Below are 9,074 nucleotides of genomic sequence, written 5' to 3'. Positions count from 1 at the left end.
TATTATTTTATTTATCTTATTATTTTTTATACAACTGGGGCACAAATTTTAAGTTTTGCCTCGGGCGCATGAAACCCGTGCTCTGGCCCTGCTCCTTGTTCTCTCTCACCCTCTCACGCCCAATATCCCTATCTCCCTCTAGTACCTGCCCCTCCCTCAGCCTTCCTGATCTTATCTGCCTCTCCTGCGGTCAAACCAACTTCTCAGGGCCCCTAGAATACCCCTGTATCTACGCCCTGGCTCCTCTGCTACCTGCTCCTGGCTTCTTCTCCGCCTAAAAAAGGTGAAGCAGCAGATCTGTCCGCACCTCTCGTATTCTCCTACCTGCTCCCGGGGTCTTCTCCTCCGCCTAAAAAAGGTGAAGCAGCAGATCCGGCCACACCTGTCGTATGCTCCTTGGTCATCGTACACCACGTCTGCGTCATCGGCCGCCTTGTAGCCCACCTCATTGTTCCACTTGACGCCCTCTTTGTCGTATGCCTCGTCGTCCGCCTCGTAGCCCGCCTCGTCGTCTGGTGGCACAAAGGGCACCACCTTCGTGCGTGTCCTGATCTGCAGGAGACATGAAGTGTTTGTAACCAGGGACAGTGATACTCTGTATCGCAAGAGCTCCTGTGCCACTTATACCCCATCCCCAATACCACGTTATACCGCCCTCCACAGGGCAAATACCCGTTATACCCACCTCCCCATGCCCAGTACCCAGTTATACAACCCTCCCAAGGCCCAGTACCCTGTTATACGCCCCTCCCCAGGCCCAGTACTCATTATACCCACCTCACCAGGCCCAGTACCCGTTATACCCACCTCACCAGGCCCAGTACCCATTATATACCCCTCCCCAGAAGGTCATGTTTCTATTTATCAAAAATACATTGAGTTACCTCTGGTTTTCAGGCATGTCCTGGGGGAGTTATCACAGAGACACAGAAACGTTGCTGAGTTTGGGTTAGTAACTCCCTTAACTTCTCAGCAGTTGAATTCCCCATTAGGTGCTTAGCACGTTAAAAACAAGCGTTGCTATTTCTCTGCATGAAGTTGCAGGTAATTGGAAGAGTTACACAGTGACGGCTATTTCATCACTCACCTTCTTCCCCCGAAACGGTCTTTTCTGTCTTATTTCCGGCTTCACATCGGATATCCATATCCATTCTTGGCCTCTGATCTGTATGCAAGGCAATGCTTTAAGACAGGGTTGCACAACCTTTTCCCCCTGCTCCCCCCTCCACCTTCCCCACCTTGTCTCCGACGTTCTGATGTAACGACGTCATGTGATATCACGTTGCTATGGCAATGCCACATCATGTGACGCCACGTTGCTGTCGCCAGAAGCCGCCGGAGACAAGGAAAGGGAACTTACAGAGGCCTTGCGCGCGATCTCCGGCATTTAATTTAAATGCTGTGGGGAAGAGCGAGGGGCCTCTGTAAGCGCCGAGCCCCTCCTCCCAAGAAAATGTCGTGCCCCTTGATTTGCGCACCCCTGCTTTAAGAGATATTCTGGGACCCTCCAACTCCTCCATCGGACCCTTCCTCATATTGACTGACCTTGCAGTGCTCTGCACTGACTTGCACTGACCTGCTATGGTGCCTCTCAAAATACCATGCTAACTCATTCTGAACATACATGTGTCCTTTTTACATGTTACTCAGCTTGTATGGGCCACAGACAGCTTTCCCGGGGTCCAGGACTAGTTTCCACCGGGGACACTCACCCATGGGTCGGCGACTTTGCGAGAACCCACCCCCCCCAACCTGTTTTCTCTTGCACTGCCATAGACAACAACATTTCGGCCTGCTGGTCTTTCTCAGGTAAAGTGTCTAAACCCACTAAATCCAGCAAAGAAAGGCCAGCAGCCGAAACATTGTAGTCTGTGGCACAATAAATTATCTTTTTTTATTCAAATCCGTGTGCCCTTTCCCATCAATCATATTGTATCCATTGGACGAAATGCCGGTCTTCCCTGAGACTAAGGGGCACCGGTTAAAGTATCACTACTTATTGTTTTTTTTTGGTGTGCAGCAAATCCCCATCATTTTTGCGTTCTCTTGCTCTGCCCCAATCTGACACACAACCTTGCTCTCTCACCCCCCTCTTAGACTCCCCCGTCACCCTTTCCTTCCTCAAAGGATGTCCTTTAATCAGATCTTACCCAAATTGTCTCCATCTCCCTTGGAAATGTTCTGTCTTTAAGCTGTGCGGCTCCTCTTGATCCGAACTTTCTTAGCTGACCCCTTTAGGTTTCGGCTCCGAGGGTCTAAAAAATAAGCGACTCCGAAAAGATGTGAAATATGCGCACGGGTCCTAATGGGGCACTGAGGGGGAGACTTAAATACTAGTAAATATAATCTACTGTGCTAACAAATATAATCTATTAACTAAGAAACATAACTTATTTACTAAGAAATATAATTTATTAAACTAACAAATATAACTTATTAAACTAAGAAATATAACTTATTAAACTAACAAATATATTTTATTAAACTAAGAAATATAATTTATTAAACTAAGAAATATAACTTATTAAACTAAGAAATATAATTTATTAAACTAAGAAATATAACTTATTAAACTAAGAAATATAACTTATTAAACTTAGAAATATAATCTATTAAACTAAATAAATATCTATTAAACTAAATAAATATCTATTCAACTAAATAAATATAATCTATTTAAAAACAATAAAATTAAAAGCTGGAGAAATGATACGTCAACCAAGCAACAGATGTGATGCCAATGAGCGTTGAACTCCTTGCAGATCCACCGTCAACTGGTTGTGGCAGAAAGTGGTGACATACAGTAGAACAGAGTGGTTGAGCTGTAACCACAGCAGTCAGGTCAGAAATCAACACAATATTTTTTGAAATTTAGAATGAGAATGTTCTGTATGTCACATTCTGGGCTCAGACTCTGAGCCCTGTCACATGTTAGCAGCTTGTGATAATAGAAAGTATCCATATACTGGGATGTGATAAGAAACATGAAGGTCATTTTATAATGGGTCCCATAACCTGCTTTATATGAAGTATCATTTTACACTAATTAGTAGAGATGTTACATTTTGAAAAATAGCACTTCTGGCGACATTGTTCATTTTCTCTACAAATGATAAATGAAAAAGTTGGATAAAACGTTATATGTGTGTGTGCGCGCGCAATATATATATATATAGAGGTATCAGTACCGTGTTAGCCGAGCTTCAATAATCAAAAAATAAATAGATGATACCGTTCTGTGGCTAACGAAATGCTTTTATTTGTGCGAGCTTTCGAAATACACTGATCTCTTCTTCCGGCGATGTTACAATGAATGAAGCAAGCAAAAGGTATACTTAAAAACAGTGTCTCTTGGAATGTTATCTGTGCTGGTCCTTCCCCCGGTGTGGATGTGTTTTATGCCTAGAGACAGCTGTGTGTGCATAGATATAGCACAGTATGTTAAATTACGCTGCGGGGTCATGTGACGTCACCCTCGTCAAATGCCGCTGCAGGTCACATGACGCCGCATCATGGTAAGGTGGGGGGGCGCGAGCACCGGCAGGGGGGCGAGCTGCAAAAGTTTGTGCTCCCCTGGTATAACCAATAAATAATATAGCTGATATAGCAATTTGGTTGTGGCTAGAGAGAGATTATAATGGCAGTGAGAATTAGTGGTCAGAATTAATAACAGTGCAATTACTAAAAAGTAGCTGTAATAAAATAATAATAAACTCTATGCCTAAACACAATAAAAGTCCAGAAACCTAGCTCTAATAGCTATGTTATAACTCAATCATAAAAGGATCCAATTCGGGCGTCCTCTGGAGCCCTGGCAGCTCTCTTCAGGGAAACAACCACCTCCTCGATAGATATCTAAACAAAAAAAAGAAGAGAAAGCGCCCGCTCCATGTGTAAATTCGGTTTAACAATTTCATTTCCTGGACAAGATAAAAATAGCAAACTCACAAACATCCGTTTGGTAAAAGCATTGTGTGAGACAGGCTCGGGCTCCGTGGTAATCCGGAAGTCACTCCGCAGCTCCAGACTTTGGACGATGACCGGGAAACTCGATAGGCTGCGCCCCTCGCAGTGTGGTCCTCCAGCAATCTGTGGTATGTTGTGGTTCCACTGTAAATCCGGTGTCTCGTCTTGGTCGCGTACCAACTTCCCTTCCGGCGTCAGGACGTATAGTGTGGCAATAGCAACGAGAAGAAAGTACTGAGGTGGGGTTGGATCCCCCTCGGTTATTTCTTGTTTTATTAATAAATAATTTACTATATTTTAATCTCTGGTGCGCATTGTGTGCATTTTTCTTCTTGTCTGCACAGTGCTTCAGATGCTGCATCTGAAAAAATGCCGGTGGATCGGGATGTGAGGTAGGGAAGTGACGTCCGCGCCGGAACGTTATTGCCACGCCTCCAAATATTTATTGCCACGCCCCCAATCGCACCCGCTGCAGGCCCGTCTCTCTCTCTCTCTCTCTCTCTCTCTCTCTCTCTCTCTCTCTGTGTCTCTGTCTCTCTCTGTGTGTCTCTGTCTCTCTCTGTGTGTCTCTCTGTGTCTCTGTCTCTTTCTCTGTGTCTCTGTCTCTTTCTCTGTGTCTCTGTCTCTCTCTGTGTGTCTCTGTTTCTCTCTGTGTCTCTGTGTGTCTCTGTCAAAAGAACATTTCAGTATTGCCAAAGCGTGAGTAAAAGGGGGTGTGGGACAATGATTACACGAATACTAGGGGGTACGGTATAATGGTTATACAGTACATTACTTTTGTCTCTCTCTCTCTCTGTGTCTGTCTCTCTCTCTCTGTGTCTCTCTCTCCCTATGTCCCTCTCTCTGTCTCTCTCTCATTCTCTGTCTCTCTCTCTCTGTGTCTCTCTCTCATTCTCTGTCTCTCATTCTCTGTCTCTCATTCTCTGTCTCTCTCTCATTCTCTGTCTCTCTCTCATTCTCTGTCTCTCTCTCTCATCCCTGTATGATAGGTACAGTATGTTCCAACTCTATTTTTTGCTCTTCTTTTCCGTTTGAGAGGAGGGAGTCCCTCACCTCTTCAGCCACACACCAGGAACGCTGGATTGCTTTCAGACGCTCGTAGAGGCGGATACAGTTTTGGATTGCAGGCACTGATTTATCTGGTAAGTACCGCAAACATGCTTGAACAAGGGCCGTAGACATTTTATTTGATGGTTTAGATTATCATTGTCTGTGGTTGTTAGTTATTGGTATTAGAGTTTTTTGATGTTGTTACGAATCAAATACATTTTGAAGTAGTAATCCCCTCCGAACTGGGCATTCCTGGCCAATAATGCCCTGGCTGTAAGAGTTGAAGGGCCCAAGCAAAGCCCCCACCTCTATACACACTAACACTGCAGGGGCATCAGAGTGTCTTGTTGTCATGGCAATGGGGGGTGTCACGTGATGTTTTAAGGTGTCCCGGTTTTTCATTTTCGAAATCTGGTCACCCTATTGATCAAGCAGAAAAAGTGAAGAAACAATTGTAGTTTTGCTAATGGACGTCATTTTGGCATATCATTAGCTTTGAGGATACCCATTAATATGAAGAAAAATAACATCGATTCCCAATGTAGCCCCCCTTCCCTGGGCCAATCGCAGATCGGGCCCCCCTCCTCTGTACTAGGGTCTGGCTACGTGTCTGAGTGTGGTGCATACCTGCTGGCAACAGGGGGGCCTGAGTCTCCCGCGATGGTATGGGGGATGACAGGATCAGGTTTCTGGGGTGAATGCCTCCGTCTCATCAGAGCAGGATGAAATTTCTCTTCAGAAGGACTTGGAGAGACTGGAAACGTGGGCAGGTAAATGGCAAATGAGGTTTAATACAGATAAATATAAGGTTATGCATTTGGGATGCAAGAATAAAAAGGCGACTTACAAATTAAATGGAGATATATTGGGGGAATCCTTGATGGAGAAGGATTTAGGGGTGCTTGTAGACAGCAGGCTTAGCAATAGTGCCCAATGTCATGCAGTAGCTGCAAAGGCAAACAAGATCTTATCTTGCATCAAACGGGCAATGGATGGAAGGGAAGTAGACATAATTATGCCCCTTTACAAAGCATTAGTAAGACCACACCTTGAATATGGAGTACAATTTTGGGCACCAATCCTAAGAAAAGACATTATGGAACTAGAGAGAGTGCAGAGAAGAGCCACCAAATTAATAAAGGGGATGGACATTCTAACTTATGAGGAGAGGCTAGCTATATTGGATTTATTTACATTAGAAAAGAGGCGTCTAAGAGGGGATATGATAACTATATACAAATATACAAATATAAAACACCATCTCGATTTTATCCTGCTAATAGCAAAGGCAGTTTTATTGATTCATTTTTTAATATAGTCAATAACGAGTTCATATCATTAGTAAAAAACTTTAAGTCCACAGATATTCAACATAATTTAAAGTACAATGAGCATTTAGCCCTTAAAGAATTACAGGACAATAATGAATTAATCATAAGACAAGCAGACAAAGGGGGAGGGGTAGTGCTTCAAAATAGAAGGGACTATGAAAAGGAAGCATTCCGTATATTACATGACCCTATTTACTATGGTAAACTCCCCCACGATCCTACAAATGAATACCTCAAGGATTTAAAAAATCTTTTGGATGAAGCTATTGAATCCACTGTAATTAATAAAGCTGAATTTCAATTTTTATATGCACAATTTCCAAAGGTTCCGGTGTACTATCACCTTCCCAAAATACACAAATCACTGACTGATCCACCAGGTAGGCCAATAATTTCTGGCATTAGCTCACTGACGGCCAATTTGTCTGAGTATATAGACTTTTTTTTTACAGAAATATGTAAAAGTGCAGCCATCTTACATAAAAGATACAACGGCAGTTCTCCATTTAGTGAAAACAATAAAATGGCAAGAAAACTATAGATGGGCCACTTTCGACGTCCAGTCGTTATATACCTGTATTCCCCATGATAAAGGCCTACAAGCCGTCAGTGAGACCCTAATGAAGGATCTAGAATTACACCCTCTGAATTGTGAGTTTATCGTCAATGCAATTAAATTTATACTATCCCACAATTATTTCCTTTTTCTGAATCAACATTATATTCAGAATTGTGGTACGGCTATGGGGACACGTTTTGCCCCTAGCTACGCCAACATTTACATGGGATCATGGGAGGACCAACACATATGGCATAATAATCCCTTCTCAAACCATGTAATTGTTTGGAAAAGATATATTGACGATATTCTGTGCATTTGGGAGGGTGATGAGAACACTTTGGAACTTTTTAAGATATATCTTAATAAAAACACTTTCAATTTGAGGTTTACAGCTGAATCTAATGACAGAGAGATTCACTTTCTGGACCTTCATTTAGAGTCTAGAATAGACATGAAAATTAATACTAAAACTTTCTTCAAGAAAGTGGACTCAAATAGCTTCATATTATCAACAAGCAACCATAAACGGTCCTGGATAGATAACATCCCACAGAGCCAGTTTATGCGTATAAGACGTAACTGCAGTTTATTGTCTGATTTTGAGAGCCAATCGGTGCTCTTATTTGATAAATTCATTGAACGTGGATACAATAGGGCCCTCCTTACTAAATCACTAGCAAAGGTTTATGACATGGACAGAGAGTCGCTTCTGATACAAAATAAGACTAAAATTGTGACAGAGGATAGAAATATTGACAATGTAATTAAAGTCCCCTTTGTCACTGAGTATAACTCAGTCAGTAGAAATATCCAGAAAATTATAGGTAATAGCTGGAATATTCTATGTAATGACCCTATCCTTGGCCCGTCTCTACAGTCCACACCAAGCTTCATCTACCGTAGAGCAAAAAATTTGAAACACTATCTGGCACCCAGTGATATTGGTCCCCCAATTGATTTACAATCGGGGACAACCTGGTTACCTGTAAAACCTAAGGGCAATTTTAGTTGCGGTAGATGTAAAGCTTGCAAAATGCTCCATACTGACCATAAAAAATTCATTTCAAATACAACAAAGGAATGTTTTACGGTGAAGGACTGCATTTCTTGCAAATCCACACATGTAGTCTATTTGCTTCAATGTCCATGTGGGTACCAATATATTGGACGTACTAAAAGATATTTGAGGATTCGGATACTAGAGCACGCTAGAAACATCAAATTAGGTTTAGAACATCATAGTGTTTCTAGACATTTTAAAAATAAACATAACTGTGACTCTAGTCTTTTGAAGTATATTGGTATCCAAATTGTTAACATTGGAAGACGTGGGGGAGATAGAGACAAGATGCTTTCAAAACAGGAAAGTCTGTGGATTTATAAAATGCAAACTCTGTCTCCTCTAGGACTTAATGAAGAACTCGATGTTTGGTCCCTTTACTAAGTAATTTTAAATTATTTTAAATTATTGTTTTAAAATATAATAATTTTTTAAATCTGTCATTTTAGAGTATAGGTGTATTCTCTATATAGGTCACAAAACTGGTGTTATACCTCTCCTACAGTATATATATTTTTCTTTCTTTTTTCCTCTTTCATATATACCTTATAGATCTTTTTAAATAACAATTATATTAAGTGTTTGATTTTATGTACTAATATGTGTTTTTTTATATTTCTAGCAACATCGCCGAAAAGTTTTTTGTTTGATTAATAAATATATTGTGTGTATTTTATGTAAAATAATTATGTTTGCTTGGAAACACTTGTGTTTTATTGTACCTCCCACATGAGAGGCTGGACTTTTTGATAAGCAGCCAATCATAAGAGATCTGTGGGTATATGAAGCGCCCCCATGAATTAATCCTCCATTCCCTGACGAAGTGTTGTAAACACGAAACGCGTTGGATTGAGGGCGCATTCATTTATTCCTATATACTGGATGTTTTAATACATTGTCTAATACATTGTCTAATTGCTCGCGACCTTAAGCGGGCATTATACGGGACATTCTTGGGACTTCTAGCTTCCTCAAGCAGTGACCCACTCGCGCACGACGCTGACGCCGCCCGATGACGTCACGGATGTGCGTCTAGCGTTCTCCGAGTAAGCGGCTGACGGTGAGGTTCCCTGCAGCGGCATACATAGCCGAATCATCCTCCGCC

General features: G+C 41.9%; 1 long non-coding RNA gene across 1 annotated transcript in view; it reads left to right on the top strand.

Moving 5' to 3' along the window:
• The first annotated feature begins 4,921 nt into the window (after window positions 1–4,921).
• LOC142467267 (uncharacterized) overlaps window positions 4,922–9,074 on the top strand; it is a 4,547-nt gene continuing 394 nt past the window's right edge. The window contains exons 1-3 of the long non-coding RNA XR_012788322.1: window positions 4,922–5,108; window positions 8,316–8,353; window positions 8,592–9,074. The exon at window positions 8,592–9,074 is cut by the window's right edge and continues 394 nt beyond it. This is a non-coding gene — a long non-coding RNA (uncharacterized LOC142467267). The remainder of the gene's footprint in view (window positions 5,109–8,315; window positions 8,354–8,591) is intronic.

The sequence above is a fragment of the Ascaphus truei genome, chromosome 16 (assembly GCF_040206685.1).
Source record: "Ascaphus truei isolate aAscTru1 chromosome 16, aAscTru1.hap1, whole genome shotgun sequence".
Classification (NCBI taxonomy): Eukaryota; Metazoa; Chordata; class Amphibia; order Anura; family Ascaphidae; genus Ascaphus; species Ascaphus truei.
Note: the sequence above shows the minus strand (reverse complement) of the source record. Positions and strands in the feature narration are given on the sequence as shown.